The following is a 24,381-nucleotide window of genomic DNA, read 5'->3' on the forward strand; positions in this document are numbered from 1 at the left end:
ATCCCATTGTGGACAAAGGCGGGATATAAATCCTGGAATAAATAAATAAATAAATAAAATCATCATCATCATCATCATCATCATCATCATCCTACTACTACTACTACTACTACTGGAGCCCTAGTGGTGCAGCGGTTAAATGCTAGTACTACAAGCACAATGTTGTAAGTTCAATCCTAGAGGAAGACTTCAAAGTCCACTCAGCCTTCCATTCTTTCATAGGTCAGTAAAAAGAATACCCAGTTTGTTGGGGCAATTGGGTTACACATTGTAAACCACTTAGGGAGTGCTAGTTCCCTGATAAGCAGTATAAAAATGCACTTGCTATTGCTATACTTGCCTTGTTGTTGTTCTTGTTGTTTACTTACATCCTGCCTTTCTTCCAATATAGATACTCTAAGTAGTGAACCACAAGTTTAAAACAATACAATTTAAAAACAATACAAAAGCATTAAAACGTATAAATATAAAATTTTAAAAACCAAGTCAAGAATTTAAAAAGATTTAAAATCTTTTTTGTATCTCCCAAGACCTTTCCTTTCCCACTAGAAGCAGCAACAACCTTTCCTGGAGCAAGACAGCTGCTTTGTGTGAGGAAGTCATGAATGGAGCAAAAAGGGCTATAGTAGGGTTGGACAATATGAGACCCCAATGTACAGCCCCAGGAGAAATCCAAACTGCTAAGATAATCTTTTAAAAAAATGCATCAATTTTCACAGGAAAGTACTGAATACTGCCTTTTTGCAATAAATAAAGCCTGCTGCCACACTGCACACTGTCTGACAACTATTTGAATTTCCATAGCTCCATTCTGTGGCACCAGAGCTCTCTGACAGAGAAGGCTATATATCTCACAGAACTATCCCATAATTCCATAGCACTGAGCCATGGCAATTAAACTGCATTATTTCTGCAGTGTAAATGTAGCTTTGAAAGCACTATGCTTGCCTCACTCCCATGTTACAAAAGTATATGACATCAATGGGATTCTGGACATAATGTTCTGGAAGAAGTCTGGGCTACACGGCTGGCTGGAATCCTAAAACAATACACTACACATTGACATATTTTGTTACAGGCACAGTTTTAATTTAAATTTACGCATGTAAATTAAAATGAATTCCTCAAAAAAGAGGGGGCTGGAAATAAATCAGTTATTTTTCTTCAGGTTCTTTCTTTACAGTTTTTCTCTCTCTGAAGCCCTCTTGCCATTGAAAAAGTCATCCATCTACCTGAAGCAGTTACAAAGCTTCTCCCTTGGGATAAGGATAGCCTTACCCAACAAAGCTGCCTTGCAATATGTTTGGACCTTTTCCCTTACACTCTATGGCTACATCTTTTTTATGGCAAACATACACATAATTAACCCTTATGCCTAGGTTGTCTATTTTTGGTCATTGTGGTGGTTGGTATTACCTCTTTCCACAGCAAAGCTCATTCTTTGGTCACTGAGGCCTCACACCCTCAGCCATTCAGGCCTACATGAAGACAGGGGAGATTACAGAAACATATTGTATGCCCCTTAGTGTTGGAGGACACTGCGCAGCTGCGCACCCACGCGGAGGAGCCGCCCCAGGACTTACCATCTCTGGCTCCCCAGTGAGCAAGCGCCCATCCCGGGGGCCAGGTACACCTGGAGGAAGGCGGGGGAGGGGTGTGTCAGTGAGAGCGGTGCACTCAAAACCAGCGCGTCTGGCCCTCCTCCTTCGTGCCGCCTCCGCCCGTCCCCAAGGACTGTGTTGCTGCTGCTGGGGCTGCTGCTGCGCCGCCGGACGGCCCTCCGTGTTGGAGGACACTGCGCAGCTGCGCACCCACGCGGAGGAGCCGCCCCAGGACTTACCATCTCCCGGCAGCGCAGTTGCGCATTTGCGGCAGCGGCCAGAGGTTAGCAGAGGCGTACCTCTGCCGGCTTTTAGGCGAGGAATGGTCACAGTGATCCTTCTTCGCCCTTCTTGCTGTATTGAGGGGGGAGGGGGAGGACATGGAAGCAGGGGGAGGATGGACTGGGGAGGCAGAGGATAGTCCATCTACAGTGAGCGGAGCTCCTATTGAGGTAGTGTGGGGCAGGGGGAGGTATGGCGGTAGGAGAAGGGACTTGCGTTCCAGGGGAAGGAGAGATCGATGCTTAATATCTATCTCCCCTTCCTGTCCCTCTCCTAACCAAAGGGACCTGAGGGCCACTCCATCCATACCACAAACCCTGGCTCTGCTCCTGTGCAATGCCAGGTCCATCAAAAACAAGTCCCACATTATACATCATCAAATCGAGGATAACAACTGTGACTTGGCTTGCATTACTGAGACCTGGCTTGGGCCTGGAGGGGAAGCTGTGTGGGCCCAGGCCCTACCTGCCGGGTACTCAGTGAAGGACCAGACCAGGTTAGGTGGGTGGGGGGGGGTGTCGCCTTGATCCATAAGGACACCCTGTCTCTTTCCAGGAACCATGCTCGTCAAACTTCTCATATCGAGTATATTTACCTGACCCTGAAGGCCAGGGACAGCTTATGGATGGAAATGACGGCGATTCTGTTGAAGTCTTGACCGGCATCTGGGATACCGGTCTCTCTAAGGCTATACACAGTATCGCTCCCAAGCGCCCTCTCAGGCCTGCTTCCAAACGTAAGCCCTGGTATACGGAAGACCTCCGGGCGAGGAAGCGGGTTCTGCGACGGCTAGAGCACCGCTGGTGGAAACACCAGCGCTTATCCGACAAGACTCTCCTAGACCACCTTTTGGAGGACTATGGAGAGGCGATTCGTGCAGCTAAGAATTCGTTCTATGCTGCAGGTGTCGCGTCTGCGGAGTTGCGTCCGGCAGAGTTGTTCAGGGTAGTGAGGGAGCTAACTCAGCTCCCTCCTGCCCCGAACCAGATCCTTGAACCTTCTAAGGCCTGCTGTGACCAATTTAACAACTTCTTCACGGATAAAATCTCTTGGATAAACGAAGGTCTTGAGGCCAGCCTTAGAGCAGAACCTAGAGTAGAGGTATCCAGGGCATCCGTGAACTTGGTTAGTCTGGATCAGTTTGAGTCTGTCAGTACCGAGGATGTGGACAAGATCTTTGGAAGTGTTAGGAAGACAACATGCTCTCTCGATCCCTGTCCCTCATGGCTAGCGGCACAGGGAGCCCCAGCTGTAACCTTGTTGTTACAGTGGGTTATTAACACCTCATTGAGGGACGGGCAATTTCCAACAAACTTGAAATTGGCCATAGTAAAACCTCTATTAAAAAAGCCCTCCCTCGACCCCCTGTTGCATAACAATTATCGGCCAATCTCGCTATTGCCATTTCTGGGGAAGGTGATCGAGTGGGCAGTTGCAATCCAGCTTCAATCGATCTTGGATGAAACGGAATATCTAGACCCATTTCAAACTGGCTTTCGGGCGGGTTACGGGGTTGAGACTGCTATGGTCGCCTTGGTCGATGATCTCCGTCTGGGCATGGACAGGGGAAACGTGTCCTTGTTAGTGCTCTTGGACATCTCAACGGCTTTCGATACCATAGACCATGGTATCCTTCTGGGGCACCTGGCGGAGGTGGGAATCGGGGGCACTGTGCTCCAGTGGTTCCGTTCCTACCTCTCTGGGAGGTCCCAGATGGTGCAGCTGGGAGACGTGTGCTCCGATGAGAGGGCCCTTACATCTGGGGTCCCTCAAGGAGCCAGTCTGTCTCCCATGCTTTTTAACATTTACATGAAACCGCTGGGAGAGATCATCCGGAGACATGGGGTGCGATGTTATCAGTACGCTGATGACACCCAAATAGTTTTCTCTATGTCTCCGACTGATGCAGTGACCGGGATTGGCGTCTCTCCTCTTGTGGCCTGTTTGGAGTCGGTAATGGGCTGGATGAGGGACAACAGACTCAGCCTGAATCCAGAGAAGACGGAAGTACTCGTGATAGGTTCCCCCGGTCCGGGGTTGGCGGTGGTTCCACCTGTCCTGAACGGAATCACGCTTTCCGTGAAGGACTCTGTACGCAGCTTGGGGGTGCTCCTGGACTCGTCGCTCCACCTTACATCTCAGGTGGATGCGACGGTCAGGAGCACCTGTTATCAGCTTCGGCTGATACGCCAGCTGCGTCCCTACCTTGACCGGGGAGACCTTGAAACTGTTGTACACGCCCTGGTAACCTCTTGTTTGGATTTCTGCAACGCGCTCTACATGGGGCAACCCTTGTACCATACCCGGAAGCTGCAACTTGTGCAGAATATGGCAGCCCGTCTGGTCTCTGGCACTGCCAGGGCCAGTCATATAACACCAGTCCTTAAAGACTTACATTGGCTGCCTATTCGCTTCCGGGCGCAATACAAGGTGTTGGTTATTACCTATAAAGCCCTAAATGGCTTGGGCCCAGGGTACCTGGAGGACCGCCTCTCTCCGTACAATACGCCCCGCACACTTCGATCTTCAGGGCAGCTATTGTTAAAGAGTTCCAGAGGTGAAATATAATTCCACCTCTAGGAGGGCTTTCTCCATCTCAGCCCCCAACCTCTGGAACGGGCTGCCCTTCGAGCTCCACTCAGCCACCTCCCTAGCCCAATTTAGGAAGGGGCTAAAAACCCATTTATTCGAACAAGCCTACCCTGACCAGTAATTCCCCCCCCCCCCGCCGGTTCAGCATTGTTTGCCGGCATGATAATTTTATTATTTTATTGAATTGTTTTTAATGTATTTTATATGGTTCTGTTTATTTGTATTGTTATTTACTGTTGTTCACCACCCTGATTTCAGAAGGGCGGTATACAAATAAATATTTTATTATTATTATTATTATTATTATTATTATTATTATTATTATTATTATTATTGTTATATCACGGGCATGCTTTCCGGAGGCCATTTGGTGCTTCTGTAGCTCACCTATATGATTTACCTGCATTGAAGCCTCGAGGTCATATTTGGTAAGGTGTTCAAGTTTGTACATGTAATAAAAAAAAAACCCTGCTCCAGCACCCCCCTCATCCCCCTTTGCAATCAACAAGGCTCCTGAAATCTTGACTAGGATGGCAGGACGTCTATGCTGCACGTGTAGAGATGACCAAGGGAAAAGCAGATGTGATTCTAAGTAGATAGTATATGGCAATGCCTAAGAACCATGCTTTGGGAAGAACATGTTGGTACATATTCATTCTACTTGGATCTAGAAACCTTTTCTGGTCTGGTTTGGTGCATTAAAACAGGTGGAGAAAATCAGTGCTGGACAAAGCAATGGCAAAGGAGAGATTTGATTTGCTTGTCTAGAACACAGTTGATAATTGGGGGATGACTCTAAGGATCAATGTTATCATTAATGGGGCTGAAAGAGTAATTAAGGCAGGAAGAGGAATTAGAGCCCTGTTATTAAACCAACATTCATTAAGAATTGATAATATGCATTTAACTGCTAATGACTTTAAACATGCTAATGTTACAATTGCTTCCACCATTGATTTTCTGGGGAACAATAATGTGTCATTAGCTGCTGTGTGTGATATGTGTGGTAACAACATTGTTGATTATTGGAGTCTGGGTCTTGTCCAAAGGAAGTTCTTGTGCAAGCCACACCTGTTAAAGAACACAACTCAGCTTAGCCCAAATATTAGAAAGGGACCATAAAATGGGTGACACTGGATCACATGAGATTAAGATCAGAATGGAGATTCGAGTCAAGAAATCAGCAGAAGACTAGGTTCTGTCTGCACTGGTAAGAATACTCCAGGGGCAACCTGGAGCATCCTGGCCTCAGAGTTGCCTCAACCTCCCCCTGTTACCTGAGTCCTCCATTCTGACATTGAGGGGCTGTTTATGCATGTGTTCCACTGTGCCACCTGGAGCATCTGCTACCGTGTCATGTTGCTTTCCTCTGAGGTCTGTACAAGGCTCCCTGAGATGTTAATGTGATTCTATGATTAAGCACCTCATTCTGACCTCAGAGTGAGTGGCCCAAAGTGGCAGCAGATGTGCTAGATGGCACAGTGGGACACATTTCAAACAGCTGTTTGGCACCAGAACTTCTTCGAAGATTCAGAGCAAACAGGAAGGCATTTCATATGGTTTAAGAGTTCTGGTGCTGAATGGGCTGGGCCAAACATTGCTTGGTCTGTTTGGACTACACTTGGTGTTTGGGTTATGTGTCATCTGGTCTCCCTACTGAGAGGACGAGAGGAGGCTGTTTTATTTAGCCCATGCTCACAGGGTTCTAGACATGAAAAGGGCAGCTATGAAAGAACTAAACAAGATATATCACTAAAGTTAGGATTATCCATGCCACTGTATTTCCCATCACTATGCATGCTTATGAGAGCTGGATGGTGAAGAAAGCTGACAGAAAGAAAATCAACTCATTTGAGATGTGGTGCTGGAGAAGAGTTCTGCAGATACCATGGGCTGCTTAAAAGACAAACAAATAGTTCCTAGAACAAATTGACCCTGAACTCTCCCTAGAAGCCAAAATTACTAAACTGAGGCTGTCATACTTTGACCATATTTATTTATTTATTTATTTATGGTATTTATAGCCCGCCCTTCAGCCCTAAAGGCTATCAGAGTGGCTTACATAATGAGAAGACATGACCTGCTAGAAAAGACAATAATACTTGGTAAGCTAGAAAGCGGTAGGAAAAGAGAGAGAACACATTCCAAATGTATGTGTTTAATCAGGGAAGCCATCTCATGAGTCTGCAAGACCTGAGCAGAGCTATTTAGAATAGGGCAACTTGGAGTTCTCTCATATATAGGGTTGCTATCGGTAGAAGACTGTTTGAGAGCAGTTCATACATACATACACACACACACAGTGCCCATCCAGTGGCAGTCAAATGCATTTTTTAAAAATTTCAACAGGCCTTTGGGACCTGCCAGCTCATGGAGAAAGAATTTATGATAATGTGCTATATGCTCTGCATTTGTTGTTGCTGTTTTAATATATATGATTTTAAATAACTTTTAACTTTATTTACAGTTTAACTCTCTTTATATAACTTTTGTGTGCTCTAATGATGTGAACATTTATACATACCTTTTTTAACTTTGTAAGCTACCTTGAGCTGCTGGTCTCGGCCAATCTGGAGTTGGCCGATTATCTATAGCATTGTGAAATCTCAGTGTTTATTGCCCTAATGGCCTAACCAGTTTCCTTCAACCTCCCTCCTTTCCCCATTGGCTAGAGAGGTCCATGTGGATTGAAAATGATTTTATTGGAAGTTCCAACTGGTAATAAATGAGGTATTCCATTGCAAGAGATCTCAGTTTTTAGCAATACAGTCAGCCCGCGCCATACTCGGGCTTCCCTTATTTGACTTTTAGTTTATGCTGAAGCTGCAGTACAGTACTGCATTGCACCAAGGGGCATGCACACCCCCCATTGTTTTCAATGGGGTGATGCATATGTGGTTTTCCCCTTACATGGGGGGGGGGGGTCTGGAATGGATCCCTCGTGTAAGGGAAGGATGGACTGTACTTGGGTTATCCATATTTGTGCACATTTTCCCATAATGCATGCATTTTATATAAAGTTTTGTTTGGAGAACTACACCACAAAATTCTGAGAAAGACTATGGAATTATTTTTTTCACAAAAAATTAAAAATAAATCTATAACTTGAGAATAATGCATTTTCTCCAAAATTTTAAACAATAGGTTTTGTTTCTGTTACCTCCTCATTACTTCAACTTTATATCATATCTGAATATACCTTGATAACTTCCAGTGCCTACATTCTTTTTTTCCTTCAGATGGGCAAAATCTCAAGCTTGTTTGTCATTTATAGGACAAAAAAAACCAAGCAACACTGAATCCCAGTTTTCTCTAACACCCGCAACACCACTATTTCCACAGTAACAGATGTAGAGTTTATTGTCACCTACACTGTAGATTTCATGGAGTGAGGGTGAATTACTGTAGCTTTTTACAGGCTAGTTAGTAAGTTCACAGCAACGGAAATATTAAAAAAATAACTCATAGTTCAGTCTCTTAGTCTCCATGTCACATCTTCTAGTCATCTTCAGTATTTGAAAGCTCTACTTGTTACCTGCAAGCATATTTGGAACTCACTAGCTACTACTAGTGGTGGCTATGTTTGAGCCTTCTTTTTCCTCATGAAAGGAAATTCTCCTTTTTTCCAGATAAATGCAGCCCTGTGGAGAGAAACATCTTTTTCCACATTGCAGTCACCCTACTCCTCTTACTGTTCATAGGCAAAAGACATTTAACAGGCACACAGTGGTAAAATGAAATTCCTACTACCACCCACTGGGCTTAATATGGTACAACAGTTACTTCACCAACTGGCAGGAAAATCTTGTACCCATCATAGAAGCATACTATTTCTTATTGCTGAGTTACAGAACATTTAAGAAGAAAGCCAATAAAATATAGTGTTGGACTTGACGTCATTCCAAATACCAGATTAGTAGTGAAGACTTACAAATGACATTCATGAATGGCTTCCTATATACTCACTTTCCCTTCCATGGAAATGATGTACAGTATTGTTAAAGTATATTGCTAATTTGTATGGAAAATGTTCAGATGTGGCAATGGTTAACTAAGGTTTAAAATGGTTCCTGTTGAAGGCCAGAAAGCCTAGGCCTGGAAGAACAAGTCTTCAAGGACATTTGCTGAGACATAATATAAACAAATGTATTATTGTTATGCTTTTGTGTAGTGTGGTGACTTCATGGGAAAGAGGTGTGTCCACTTGGTGGGAAAGATGATCTTATGAGAGAACAAAGACCGATGTCACATTCGAGCTTCTAGCATGGACTCTGAAAGAGAATAGATGTATAGTAGCCTGCTGTAAAGTGTAAATAGCAACAAAATCAATAAACCCTCATTTGAGTGAAAATCTGTGTTGAAGTTACTTTGGCCGGTTACAGATCGGCACTTTAGTGCGTGACGAGCACGCACTAGGGTTACAAAAGGGCGGTGCTTCCGCACCGCCCTAACCCTAGTGCGTGCTCGTCACGCACTAAATGGCGGCGCGGAAGCCGCCGCTGTGAGGATGTCATGGCCGCGCCGCCTCTAGACGGGGTGACGCCGACATGACGTCCTCAATCCGCGGCAGGGCGCCTAGGGCGCCCTTTCTGTGGACCAGGAAGGAGCTCCGTTTTGGAGCTCCTTCCTGGTCCGCGGCGCCGCTTTGCTTCGCTGGGCGCGCCTTCAGATGGCTGCGCCCGCGAAGCAAGGGAAAAGGGGCCAAGCCGCCCCTTTCTCCCCCTCCCCGCTGCCACCGGGTGTCCTTGGGGCTTGAAGCCCCAGGACACCCCTTTTCAGGCTGCGGGGAAGCGGCGTTTTGCTGCTTCCCCTCAGCCTGAAAAGCAGCGGATCGGGGCCTCAGCGGCTGCCGTTCTAACAGTTCAGGCCCCGATCCGGTGGGGAAAGGGGCGGGTGCAGCCCGCCTCAAAGAGGCAGTCTGTAACCTGCCTATGTTCCTGAGTTCCAGAGAAGACTGCATCTGTTCCAGTTGGTACCAGTTCAAACCACCAGCAGCACGAGACATCACCCATAACAGAGTTTTTTTTCTAACAAGTATGTGGATATGTGTGTGTGTGAGAGAGAGACAGATAGTGGGATTGGAGGCAGGAGGCTGATATGACAGAGGTTTATATTTCTGCTAAGGGCCTATATCCTTTTTTTTTTTTTTTTGGTTGTTAACTGCTTCTGTCAACTCAATGGATGAGAGACCTTCAAGTCACCCTAACATCATTTCTTGCAGATTCAGGTCCTGGCTTCCTTGACTTGAGTCTATTCTTCTGGAATGTGATCTTCCTCCTTTTCCCAGGCCTTCTACTCTGCTAGGCACTATTGTCTTTTCTAATGAGTCATGTCTTCTCATGGGATGATCAAAGTACAACAGCCTCAGTTTAGTCATCTTGGCTTCTAGGAAGAAGTCAGGTATCATTTGCTTTAGAAACCATTTACTTGTGGGCTTTTTTTGTTTTGTTTTTTAGCAGTCCATGGTATTCCAGCACCATACCTCAAATGAGTTGATATTCTTTGTGTCAACTTTCTTCACTGTCCAGCTTTCACAGCTGTATATAGAAATGGTAGCATAAAATATATGTCAGTGTGGTTATGCTGGATGCCATTGGTGCACAACAGATGGTGAACCAGCCATGTGTTTGTTGTTGTTACCTTGTGTCTCCATTTATACACTACTGTTTCCCCAAAATGAAGGCTCAGGAGAATATTGCTCAGCTTTAGAAGATGACTTACTGCTGCTGAACTGAATTCCAATTTGGGCTGTATCTGGATACTAACACATATTTTGCCACTGATGCCACCGGCTAGGTGCAGCCCGAGTAACTTCCAGCTAGAATCTGGGCTCAGCCAGCCAATTTGCAAAGCTGGGAAGCTCCTAGCTTTGAAAAGAGGCTGACTGAGCTTGGATTCTTGCCAGAGGTTACCCAGGCTGCACCCAGCTGGCAGCATCAGTGGCAAAATGCATGCCATAGTATCCGGATGCAGTTCGATTTAGAATTCAATTCAGCAGTGGTAAGTCGCTTTTTAAGATATGTGATAATCTCTTCAAATCAATTTACAAATTAAAACAAGTAAACATAATTTAAAAAAATAATATAAGACCAACATTAAAATAGAAATAAACTATTGACAACACTAAAAGGAATTTAAAACATACAGTTAAAGTGTTTAAAAGACAGTTAAAACAGTAGATTTTCATTTTTAATGGTATTTTAAGGTGGGAGGGTGATAGGGAATTGGATTTTATATGTTTTGCTATGTTTTTATTTGTGGTTTGTTGTGTTTTATTTTTATTGTTCTTATGTTTGTTGTTACCCACCTCGATCCAATACAGCGAGAGGCGGGACACAAATAAATATTGTTATTATTGTTGTTGCTGTTGTTGTTGTTATTATTATTATTATTAGATCACAGTCTTAAAAGCTCTTTCCTTAAAAGCCTTTATCTCTCAAAAGCCTGTGGGAATAACAACAGCAGCAACAACAACAACAAACAACAAAAAATATTTGCCTTCCAACAGGACAAAAAGGACAGAATCCTTGTAGTCTCTATAAGAATGGAGTTCCAAATCCTAGGGGCAGCCATTGAGAAGACCCTTTCACACATCTCACTAACTGTGATTATAAAGGCAATGGGACTGAAAGAAGAATCTCCTGTGAGGCTTTCAAAGCACAGGCAGGATCATATTGAGAGAAAGGTAGTGCTAAGAGGAATTTCTAGGAATGAAGTACAGGGAATTTGCCAGCTTGCTCTTGATTCCATCTGCCACCTGTCCTCTCACTCTGTGGAATTCCTTCAACGACCCATGAGTGCCCCTTTGAAGGAAGACAGTGCAAGCCAGAAGATTCCAGCAGATTTCCCCATAGAGTTGGTGTGTCAGCTACCTAGTCTGAATGATATAACTGGGACATTTACCAGTCATCCCACTGTTCAATGGTCACTCTTCCTGAGTTAGGCAGAGTAGTCTTCAGGTGATGTTAAAGTTCTCTTGACTTTTGGTGCCGGGGTCTTTGACACCCACCTTTGCTGAAATGGCCCTGTTGGAAGTGGCTTTGCACTTCATGCCTAATAAGATAGACACAGATCTGTCCCAAATGGTATCCGATGCCACTGATGTTGCTGGGTGTACTCAAGGCCTTGTTTTCTGTGCTAGATAGACTAACGGTAATCTGGAAATAGAGAAGCTTTCCATTGTTTGTTGTCACAGCCAGGTTATTGCTTGGTAAAGTTTAGAATTGCTGGGATCTAGAGTCACTGCAGGGATGAGGGACTGATTAAGAAGGTCTCTCCCAGGAAAGTGATGGGTCTGAATGGCTTCCTGATAGCTCTTGGGGATTTCCATGTTGCCTCATCAGATCATTTTGTCAAAGCTCTGGTTGAGCTCTGAAGTGGGGAAATGATCACTCCCAAGCATCTTCTCTCATGGAATGGAACTAAAAGGCCTTCCTGTTTTTTAGTGAGGTAAAGGTAACGAAATGGGTGAGAAAGCAATTAAAGCAAGATTCGTAGAAAACTCCTCCTAATATTCCGGGGGGGGGGAGGGGAATTGACTTATTCTATGACATATGAAAGCCAGATTATGATTGGGAAATTAATTTCCAGGTTACTTCCCACTGAAAAAAAGACCTCTTTGTTTTTAAAATAGCCTAGTATAATTGTCAGGTTGTATACAGGATGGGGCTCTTGTACCTTTAGACTTGAACAGAAGACAGGTACTTTCATGAAGGTTTATGGTACCTTCATTCCTCATTCTATTTTTTGTCTGCTTACGTTTAAAGTTATAAGAACCCTCTCCCATATCCAATCTGGTAACCATGTCCCAGACAGGCCACACTCCTTTGTGACATCTCATTTGAGTAGCACCTCTCAAAAACCATGTTTAAAAATCTAATGCCACCTCTAAAAGGGAGAGAAAAAGAAGGTTCTTGTGAAAAAGATAAATGGATGAAACCAGCATTTGACTAGAAGTACAAACAAACAAAAATCTCTCATTTCTGTCACTGACACTTAGGCTCTATTTTGAGAATGGGACAGAAGTAGCTTTCAACATGGTTCTTAATAGATGCTTTGCAAAGTACAGTAAATATCACCAATTTCAGTACTCCCAAAGGGATGCCATATATCTAATGTTAGGTACTGCGATATGAGTGTCATGTTGTTGAAATATTTCAGTTCTTAGGTCTACATTAGTCAATCATTCTTTCACTTGCTATTGTTGAGTGATGGATCCACTTTGTTCCCTGTGGAGATTCAGCCTTTAAACATTTTTATATCCTTCCCATGATTTTTTTTTAAAAAAAACACCTGATTTATTCTAATAGCTGTATTTCATCTACAGGTAATCTATTTTACCTCTGTAAGGATAACAGAGCAAACAGTCTGTAACAAAATACAAGTTGGGATATTTATGTGAACAGTGAATAGACTTTACATGGCATTTCTCTAGCAAATTCATTTTTCTTGCTTTTTAATATAATTTGCATAGGAAATATTCCATCGGTAATATTTTCTTGTTGTTAACTGCTGTCAGGTCAACTTTAACTAATGACAACCCCATAAATGAAAGCCCTCCAAGTCACAATATGATCAACTTTCTTGCTCAGATCTTACAGACTCAGGGCCATAGCTTCTTTGATTGATCCTATCTATCTGTGATGTGGTCTTACTCTGCCTTCTACTTTATCAAGCATTATTGTATTCTCTAGTAAAAGCTACATTTGCCATGTTTCTTTAAATAATTTAAAAATTTACTCCCAAGATGTTGAAAATAGATATCAATAGCATGGAGCACTCAATTTTTGTTTCTTCATTTTCACTATTCTGTTCTCTTCTTTGGCAGACTGTGTTGAAGGACATCAGCTGCTAGAATAGTGAATAAATACGGGAGTGGAACCATGATGAGTACACTAGTTAGTACTTGCTGGTGATGTTTTCAGCATCTTGAGAGTAGATTTTAAATTGTTTACAGGACCATGACCTCAAACAGTTTTGTAGCTTGGAGTGGCCTCTGGCATGCCCTGAGAGACGCAGGATTATGGCAACCAGATACTACAGTTCTGAGGCTGGCTTTGGTGGCAATCCATAACGGACTGCCAGCAAGGAGCACTTTTTGGGGGACTCTGTTGGATTTGGGCTGCCTTAGGCAGCTTTGCTGTGGCTTTGGCCCAATTCTGGGGCCAGCGCTTTTCACCCGTTTGTTTTGAGCCAATGACATTGCAATTAAATTATTGCAAAATAAAGCAAATGCTTCATTTGCAGGCCAGAACAGAATCTGTGTTTCCATTTTTTAAAAAACACTATTGAAGAAATTTATGTATTTCCCCCCCTTGGTCTTCTGAATGGTCACTTACACCATCTTTGGTACAAAATTGTATTATATCATATACCAGTCAAAACGTCCCCTTGTCTTGGGGCAAATAATGCAGTGTTATGATCTGCAGAAATAGAGCCATTGTACCTTCTCCAAACTGTTTGCCTCATAGTTTGGCCAAGGCCTTGACAGGTGGATGGATTCCATCAAGGAAGCCATAGTCCTAAATTTGCAAGACGTAAGCCGGGCTGTGGGTATAGAGTTCTCTCATTCATAGGGCCACCATAAATCAAAGGGCTATATCTCAGCAGGTTCAAAAGGTTCCACATCTCATTAATCTAGCAAACACAAACATACCAAGTTAGGGATAGTCATTATTGCACAGCTCATCTAAAGTGTGGTACTGTTGCTATCCATTGAAAAAGAAGAAGAAAACCGCTTGCATGGGAATAGTGAGAGGGAGAAGGAGGGGAACATAATCATGTTCACTTGCACCATGCGGCTCCCTGCATATCAGAACTGTTTCAGGAGGAACTTATCACATTCACTTAATAGTGGAAAAGCAGTGCAACTGAGGCCTTAATAGGTTTTGCCTATCAGTGAAAAGGAAAACTGCAACTGTGGATGGCCTATAGAGCAGCTACTGGATAGACACAATATCATGTGATAAGCTATGGCCACAGACACTGCTATCCTGATGTAATTCTACTTTTCAAACCTGATGTGAAAAATGTTCAAAGGCAATGTGATGGCAGTTAACAACAAGGCCTTGGCACCACAGCAAATGTTTATTCATCTTATTTGCTCATGCCAAAGCCAGAAAATCTTGGCCCAGAGAAATCCGTTCCTTTTCCCCCCAACAGGAAATAGCCTGTCATCCAATAATGAGTGAAATAAGAGTTATTTTCTTCTGTTCCATAGCTGTGTAGACCTTTTCCCACTGAATCTTGTCCCCATTCTCACATCACAATCAAATTTAATTTCACACTGAATCATGAAATTTAGTGGGTGACCATGGGCCAGATATACTCTCTCTTAGCCAGATCTACTTCATGTTACCTTGGTCCTGTTTTATGGAGGTATTTTCTTTTATGCCCTAGATGTAGGGACAAGACCTCCACAAAACAGGTAATGTGTGATAGATCTAGCTAAGGGTGTATCTGGCCCAATGTCATCCATTGGGTTTCATAGTTCAGTGGTGACTTAAATTTGATTGTAAGAGCCAAGTTCAACATCTAAAACAGTACACCATACAAGCATTAAACCTCTTATTGAAGTGTCAAAAAAGGAGTTATTGATTAATTGATTAATTAATTAATTATAAATTACAGGGGGTGGGAAACAGGCTGGTTAGAACAAACCGATTCAAAAGATGCAAATGCATAACAACCCTATTAGTATAGCATGGCAATAACAGTTTTTATTGATTATAGGATGTGATCTTTCCTACATAGGTCAAGAAATGCCACAGATATAAAGAAAATGTTATGAAGCTCAAAATAAGTAAGCTCCTTTATTGTGGCTGCATCTCAGATATTTGAATGGCATTAAGAAAGAAATTGGAGAGTTGCCAGTTTCTACTTTGTTGCAAAAATATCATTCTTTTCATTCTGGGAACTAATAATAAATCTCTTTACCTGGTCAAGAAAGTCTGACCTTAGGCACCAGATCAAGTGAAATTAATACTCCATCTGTATACACTGCCATGACCACTACCCTTTTGTTGCTTCTCAAGAGAATTGATCATGTAATCTGATCAGAATGAGTGGCCTCTTTATGACACCATTGGTCCAAAGAGACCACTCATTCAAAGTCACACCCTCATGGTCCCATTAGGAAAAAAATGGCACATCTTAGTAAGAGAACTGTGAAAATTGTACTATTTTCATGTTTTCCCTCCAAGGGCTGGCAATTGAGAGAGCACATAAAGCTGTTCTTTTCTTTTCTTTTTCTTTTTTTTAAAGGTTGCCCTTTAATTCCAAAGAAAAATAATATAATTCTTTGAGAATATATGTTACAAGTCTGAAGCCAAATGCCAAAACAATATTAGCTCTTCTTCTTGTGTGGGAGCTGATCAGTTAATGTATCTCAGACGCCCTTTAAAATTCATCAGATAAATAGTATGACTGAAAATCCCTCTTCCTCCCATATTCTGCAATACCTGGAAGAGCCCCATGACCTTTAAAATACTGAGTGTGCATAAAAAAATTGCTCAACAGTATTTCACAGTTTGTTTCAATGAAGGCATGGCTATGCATATCTGATGTATTCAGGCAAGGGAAACTTGGTAGTGCCTGTCAAATTAGTCATGCATTATACTTCGTTAGTGTTATCCTGAAGGATGATTGAACAGAGTGTAGATAAAGCAATCTGAAATTCAGGCTCTTTCACTGAAATTAGTTTGAAAGTCTTCTTACTGTGTGTGTGTGGGGGGGGGGATACACACTGAAAAACTGGATTTAAGTGGATGAAAATGAATGGATGTTTCTGAATGTAACCCTATGCAGCTGTTCAAAATCTGTTCCCATCAAGTAGAATAGCATCCCCAATTATCCCCTGAAGATCATCTCCTCCAACCGTAACTGTCACATTTTTAATAGAAAGGTCTGAAGTTGAAGCACTGTGTGAATGTGTTTTCAGGGTCCACATCAATGGGGACTTAAATATGCTTACCTTTATTTTTCAGACCTTTTGAGCAAATGCAAGAAGATTACAGGGAAAGGAACCATGGCATGGTTTCCTTTACTCCTCTGTGGCTCTATTCCCAAACAGGTATCTTCATGGGCCAGGATATTCCAGGAGAAGTCCAGTACATCCTGTCATCAGCGCTGCTCTGACTTCCTCCTGTTATCTGAGGACCTCTGTTCTGATGCTGGGCAGCTGTGTGCATCCTGTTGTGCCCCCTAGTTCATCTGTTGCCATGGTGCTTCACTCAATCTGAGGTCATGATGAGGTGCCCAGTGATAATTGCAACTTATTCTGACCTCACAGTAAATGATCACAGCAGTGGTGGACATGCCATGTGGCACAACAGGATACACATGTGAACAGCTGCCAAGTGGTTTTAAAAAATCTTTTACACTTTTTAAAATTCCATATTAAAAGAGGTATACACTTAGTCTGGCACTGATCAGGCCAGACATTGTCCATTTGTTCATGCCAGACTTGGGGATTGTACCCTGCATCATCTGGACCCCCTGCCAAGAGAGGAGAGGAGACTATTTTATTTGTCCCCTGCAGGCAGGGCCTAAAACATTTGCGTCCCTCCATAGGGCCTATGCTCTTACGTTACAGTTAACTTCCAAACATCTAGAACAAACATCACTGTGAATATCACATAAATGTAGAAAATCCCAGATGAAATTCTAAAATACCCCAACACAAACTCTCTCTCCCCTTATGCAGGAATACATCCCACTGGCCAGATATACTTCAGACATATTGTCAGTCATGTGTACAACTGAAGTTTTAGACATTCATTTAATTTGTACAGGAAACAGCAGCATTCACATATTCAAATTAAATGTTGAAAATTCATGGTGTATAGCAAGATGTGTCAGAGACCAAAGCTATAATTTTGGGGTCCAGAAGGAAAACATATTTATTTGCACTAGCCATTTTAAAACATTTGAATCCATGTCTCTTATTAAAATAATAATAATAATAATAATAATAAAAAATAATATAATATATGTTTATATTTGTATACCGCTTTTCCTATGATCAAGCGGTTTACACAGCAGACATATGCATATACAACAAAGCAAGTAAAAAAAAAAAAAAAAAAACACTCTGCTTCTCTCCCCAAGAGGGTGGCGGGGGGAGGGCTCTTCAACTTGGCAGGCAGAGGCCTGTTGTATTTTGCCTGCTCTCTCCCCTCAAGATGGTGGTCGGGGGAGGGCCTCTTCAACTTGGCAGGCAGAGGCCTGTTGTATCTTGCCTGCTTCTCTCCACCTCAAGATGGTGGTCGGGGGAGGGCTCTTCAACTGGCAGGCAGAGGCCTGTTGTATCTCCTGCTTCTCTCCCCCAAGATGGTGGTCGGGGGGAGGGCTCTTCAACTTGGCAGGCAGAGGCCTTTTGATCTTGCCTGCTCTCTCCCCTCAAGATGGTGGTCGGGGGAGGGCCTTCAACTTGGCAGGCAGAGGCCTGTTGTATCTTGCCTGCTTCTCTCCCCTCAAGATGGGTCGGGGGAGGGCTCTTCAACTTGGCAGGCAGAGGCCTGTTGTACTTGCCTGCCTCCGCTTCTCTCCCCTCAGAGGTGGTCGGGGGAGGGCTCTTCAACTTGGCAGGCAGAGGCCTGTTGTATCTTGCCTGCTTCTCTCCCCCAAGAGGGTGGTCGGGCGGAGGGCTCTCAACTTGGCAGGCAGAGGCCTGTTGTATCTTGCCTGCTTCTCTCCCCCCCTCAGATGGAGGTCGGGGGGAGGGCTCTTCAACTTGGCAGGCAGAGGCCTGTTGTATCTTGCCTGCTTCCCCTCCCCTCAATGTGGGCGGGGGAGGCTCACAACTTGGCAGGCAAGGGCCTGTTGTATCTTGCCTGCTTCTCTCCCCTCAAGATGGTGGTCGGGGGAGGGGCTCTTCAACTGGCAGCAGAGGCCTGTTGTATCTTGGCCTGCTTCTCTCCCTCCCCTCAAGATGGAGGTCGGGGGGAGGGCTCTTCACCACTTGGCAGGCAGAGCCTGTTTATCTTGCCTGCTTCTCTCCCCTCAAGATGTGGTCGGGGCGGAGGGCTCTTCAACTTGGCAGACAGAGGCCGTTGTATCTTGCCTGCTTCCTCCCCCTCAGATGAGGTCGGGGGAGGGCTTTCTACTTGGAGGCAGGCCTGTTGTATCTTGCCTGCTCTCCCCTCAAGATGGTGGTCGGGGGGAGGGCTCTTCACTTGGCAGGCAGAGGCTGTTGTATCTTGCCTGCTTCCTCCCCTCAAGATGTGGTCGGGGAGGCTCTTCAACTGGCAGCAGAGGCCTGTTGTATCTGCCTGCTTCTCTCCCCTCAAGATGGTGGTCCATAATAATAATAAAATAATAATGTTACGGCGGGAATGCAGTAATTAGTAACTACAATGACGGAGACAACAGCCAGAAGTTCAGTAGCCAGATGTGCTGTATTTGCTATAGCAAAGAGACTGACCCTTTGAATCACTTCAAGAAGAGCCAGTCTCGAAGGTGGCGGGTGGCTCTCCTTTATGCACAGAACCACAAGCTGTCACAAGTGTTCAGTTTGACCAGACAATTACACCATGTCTCATTCTAGTTTCTGCAACTTAAGCTAGCAACCTAAGCAAGTCTATATTTGCAATCCTTAGTGTAGCATCAGCAAGCTAGCAAGTTAACAGTAGCCGCCCCCTTGTCCCCCCCCCTATATTTTCCCGTTAGTCTAACCGCAGGACAGAAATTTCCCGTACAGCGAATGTCCAGATACTACCTATGCAATTTGGTTATCTCTTGTCACACATCTCTTACAGTTAGGTTTGGCAATTTCTTGTCCACATAGCACTTTGAATGTCAATGGCTCAGTTAAATTTATTACTTTTAGCCCTTAATTAGCCTCCTTTTACCCTATCAATAAAATAATAATAATTGGAGAGAAATTCTGGCATCATGGCAACAATCATAGTAATATAATACCAAAATAGACAAAGATTTAACAGATCCAGGGTCATATAGACCTGTATCATTAATAAATAAGGCAGCTGTCCAAGAAACTGTGCAATTGGTTGTGTAGGGCATTGTGCAACCAGTTGTACAAAGGGAAGCATGTCTATTCTACAACCGTTGCATAAATGTTGGCACATTTGAGACCACTCTTACACAAGTCTGAAATGAACATCTGCTAGCACAATAGGCTTGCACATTTGCAGTGACATCACTAGATATTGGCCATTAATTCTTAATCCCTTAAATCAAAGATCACCGCTACTTGCAGCTTTGGACCACATCCCCAACCTCTCCTCTCAGCCTTCCCTCTCGGGTTCTAACCCCCTAACTGCCTCATAACCATGAACGTTCCAACGGCCCATCCCCAACGGACGCCCGGAATGTTCACAATCCCAGCCCTCATTTCATTGGCTGGCCCTCGCTGCCTCCTGATGGTCAGCTGGGGCTGCTCCTGTTACAGAGGTTTTAGTGGAATGTTTTTTTATTGTATATTATGCTGTAATACAATGTGGTACATCTGTATTCGCCTATGAACTGCTTTGATCTTCTAGGAAAAGCGGTATAAAAAAAGATTTATTATATTATTAATCCAATTGCAGTTGAACTGATTTGATTCTCCTGCCCATATCGGTTCAGAGTGATGTTAGAAGTGGAACAGGTAAAACTCTAAAGAGAGGTAGGGCACATAGGACAAAAGTGGTGTTTTGCGATAGAGAGGGGCAGTAACGGAAGATCTGAGAAGATTATGGTCACATTTGTCTGATGGCACTGAGAAATCTGTTGTGAAAGAGACATGTATATATGGGTGTGCTTTCAAATTGTTTGTTTACTTATGGGGACCCCATGACTTTTATGAGGTTTCTTAGGCAAGGAATGCTCAAAGGATTTTTTCTTTTCTTTCTTCTCTGAAATATAGCCTGGTATTGATTTGTGGTCTTCTACCAGTACTAACCAGGGCTGACCCTGCTTAGCCTCTAAGATCAAAGAACTGGGCGCTTTAGATTTAGGAGAGATAGATAAGAAGGGCGCAGTACAAATTGGCAGGGAAACGCCGGGCCTTTTGCTGCATAGCATAACTATGGCAACCAAATTGTGGGGCACAGCTGCATGGCAAAAAAGAAGCCGCCTAAAGCGGGTTGCTTTTTTTGCAGCGTCGTAAGGGCGGTGATGCATCACTTATGACGTAACTTCCACTAAAGACATGGAGGGCACTCAGATGCCCACATGTCATTTCTATGCCCCCTGTGTGAGTGGTGTCGCCCACACGTAGTGGAGCGCAGAGTGTGTGGTTGATGTGTGCTCCAAGCCCTACTATCGCCGCCAGGACACCACTTTCTGGCAGTGTGTATTGGCCTAAATTTCATTAAAGTTGCACACCTATGCTTTAAACTTTTTAATCACCATTTTTTCTGAGTTTTTTTTTAAACACTTTGGACAAGGAAGAAGTTGGTGACCTTATGTAAATGCTATGGGGAACCATCCAGAACAGTTAATGGGATTGTTATTAATTGTGATTAATTGGAATCAAATTAATAGACAACACCTGACAGGTGTGACACAGCTTGGACTATCCTTCTTGGCCTGTGGCAGAGCAGCTTAATTGCCACAAGCCCTCTTTGTTAAGCAACCATTTGGGCACATATGAAAGACTGGCAGGTTGTGTCATGATCCCAGTGTATCTCATTTAATGCAAGGACATTTCCATTTTTAGCCATTTGTCACAGGTTGGAAGATGACAGTTATTGGGTGTTTGCCCTTTTCATGGAGTGGAGACAGGATACTTTTAACCCTTTTAAGTTCTTTGTTCCTTATAGGACTAAAAGTGGTTCTCTGTCACTTTAGAGAACTGAAGGCCCTTCAAGGCTTTTATCTTATTAAGTGACAAAAGCCATCCCTCTTCAAATATACATACACGAAAGCCCTACAATCGGCAGAAATGCCATTCGAATGTCTTCCTCTGCTTTTCTAGAAGTAGGACAAACGAAAAATAATGAAATGAACCAGTAATATTTTGAAGGAAAAAGAGGCTTGTCACGTTGTTTCATATAAGAGTTTTTCAGAAAGGTATTGGCTGAGAAGTGGGAGAAATTTGTCACATCACATCATAATGATATCCATGTAATTGTACTTTCTGACCAATAGGCAAGCTGAATCCCAGGTTTTTTCCTCCTTCACTCTGATTTTTATATGGGATTTGGGATGTAAATGGGATTTACATATGCATTGATTTACCATTCAACAATTGATTCAGTGGGTCTTCTTTAATTGGAGAAACCAATAGGATTTAGGTGAATGGACACAAATTTCAGATGAAAGCAGATAAAGGATGAAACAAATTCAAAATGGTGGGGAGGGGAGAAATGAAGAGCAACATTAATCCACCTTAGTTGTTAAAGGGTAATTATTTCAAGGTGTGTGAATAAAAGCTGTGGGCATCTCGTGACTACTTGCTTCAATGAAATTGCAGACATGGATAGGGCAGAGTGAAGGACTGGCTTATGCAGGGATGTAGCCAAGGGGGGGGGGTTCTTGGGTCCGGACCCCCCTTCCATTAGAAAAATGATTGGTGTGTGCTGCTGTGCCGCGCACTCATGCCCCATTATAATGGTGCACTTAGTCTGGAACCCCCCCCCCCTTCCTAAAATCCTAGCTACGTCCCTGGCTTGCAGCTTCTCTGCACTCCCATGTCACATCTTCCAGAAATAAATAATAAAATGACTCAAGGGGCTTTTGGCCCTCTGCTATACCAGGTTCATGCTGGTATAGAAGAAGTCACATTCAGAATAACTGAGTCAAATGGGCCATATGAAGCTGCCTTTTTTGCTCCCTAGCAGGTCAGACCACTATTTATATTGTCATATTAATCAAAGTCACCGATCACAGGTGCATGTCCCTCACAGAACGCTACTGCACAGAGTGCCACTATTAAGAAAATGAATGCTGTGGTGGTGCATTGAAATCAGACTCTCCTATAATGCTGTTCCTGTGCCTCTTCCTGTTCCTTCCAATGCATCCACAGCAGTTGAACCATCTACACTACTTGCTGTGGCATTTGGCTCCATAGATGCTTCTGGCAGGAGGAAACACCACAGCAATGCACTGCCCTTGTTTGGTCTTGGTCCGCGAAGGTCATGTGTATGAGGCTGGAAAGAATAGCAGCTGTCAGTGCCCTAAATCCGTTTGCCCACCTGTCTATATTTGATCAGATTACTCTGCTTTGATGGTGCTCCTGCAGTTCCCTTCATTTCTGATAACCCACTTTCTCCCATATTACTCCACAAGCCCTCCTCTTGATCTACCGCTGTGTTTTGCCTCCATCCAATGTGGCATCTCAAAACATGGAAGACCCTTTTAATTTAGGATGTCAGTGCCTACAAAAAAGGGGCATTTAGAGGATTGAAAAGCTGCTATGTTCCACCCTCCAGGATAAAAACATGTTGTTTTGGTAAAAGCTGAAAATGGTCCAAAGCAAGGCTCCGGGATAAAAATAATCCCATCCCCAGGGAGTCCTTCAGAAATGTTTATGAAGCCCGTGGGATGAGCTATCTTCCCCCCCCTATGAAGAAATGGTTGAAGGGCAAAACTTATGCCAAGTGGTTGATGTGTAACGCCCCAATATATTTTCTGTAAACTACTTGCTTCTTTCAAAATGAATTCTTTTCTAGAGCGATTGGAGTCACTTATTTTATGATTGTTGCAGCTCTTGCTTTAAACTGCCTGCCCCCGCAGTTTGCCAACAAAACAAAAACAAACAAACAAACAAAATCCTGCACACACACACACCTTTTTTTTTTTACCACTGACTGAAAGCCAAGGAAATTCTCTTTACTGCAATTGGGTTACACTCACAGGTTGATGGATCAGATCAGTTTATTCCAGTCTGTGACAGTTTCCTGAATCTTGATTATAAATCCATTCTGACCATTCCATTTCGAAATAATACACTTTTTTAAAAAAAAGTAGAACATTTTGCATTATTTTAATATATTTTTCCTTTGATTTTAATGAAGGCCTCCTCTCTTGTTCCTATCAAAGACTCATGAGAGGTGGTAGGAGAAAGACCCTCTCCAGATGATCTAATACACTAGTGGGCTCAAAAAGGCTCTACCCAACCCCATGTCCCTGCAGGAAAATGGTATGCAGGGTGTCTCTGGGTGGGGGTGGGGGGGGGGGGCAGGACTCCATTTGAACTTGTCCTCCTAGTATAAACTAGCCCTTGGTCTACTTCACCAGAAGCTATCAGACCCAGTTAATGAAAGTTTATGCTACATGCTTTTTTCTCTCTCTCAAGGCGCATCCAGATTCATTTAAAAGACCAGAAGGTCATAGACTTTTTTTCTTTTCTTTTTTTCCTTTTCTAATTTATTTTGGAGATTCATATACATTTTATTTATCCCAGAATATTTTCTGCCAGCTCCCCATATGATCAGAGACATTTTAATCCTAGCTCGCAGGCTGGTTTATTTTAACCCAGTTTAAAAATTGGAAAGAACTTGAACAAAATTTGAGACTTTTCAATAAGTCTGAAATTGAACACACACACCATTAGTGTCAAAGGTGCTACAAGAGCCCTTTCCATACAGATATAGATTAACACAACTATATGTTCCAATCCTCATATTAATCCTAGAACTGTAAATCAAGTTGGTACACTTAAAAATGCATGCCAGGTTAAATCCTCTAACATCCCTGTTCAGAATATATACAGACAGCAAGGATTCATAGCTTGAATTTCTGATTTGTTTTTCTAGCTATGGGATAGAATATGCTGCAGTATTCTAGACATGCAATATCTGACAACCGTATGGACTCAAGGGCATTTTTAAGGCCAAGTACTGTCTTTTCCAGTCCCCCAAAAGTAAATTGATTGTGACTCTGGACAGAGGCAAGCAATTGAATGAAGCAGGCAAGCTGGGTCAAGAAACACATTTGATCGACCTCCAATTTTGCCTGCAAA

At 43.3% G+C, this 24,381-nt stretch overlaps 1 protein-coding gene across 1 annotated transcript in view; it reads left to right on the forward strand.

The window, feature by feature from the left end:
- The window catches only part of NAALADL2 (N-acetylated alpha-linked acidic dipeptidase like 2), a 767,772-nt gene that overhangs the window by 378,139 nt on the left and 365,252 nt on the right, over window positions 1-24,381 (forward strand). The gene's annotated exons all lie outside the window — the stretch shown is intronic.

This window comes from Sceloporus undulatus, chromosome 3, assembly GCF_019175285.1.
Source record: "Sceloporus undulatus isolate JIND9_A2432 ecotype Alabama chromosome 3, SceUnd_v1.1, whole genome shotgun sequence".
Classification (NCBI taxonomy): domain Eukaryota; kingdom Metazoa; phylum Chordata; class Lepidosauria; order Squamata; family Phrynosomatidae; genus Sceloporus; species Sceloporus undulatus.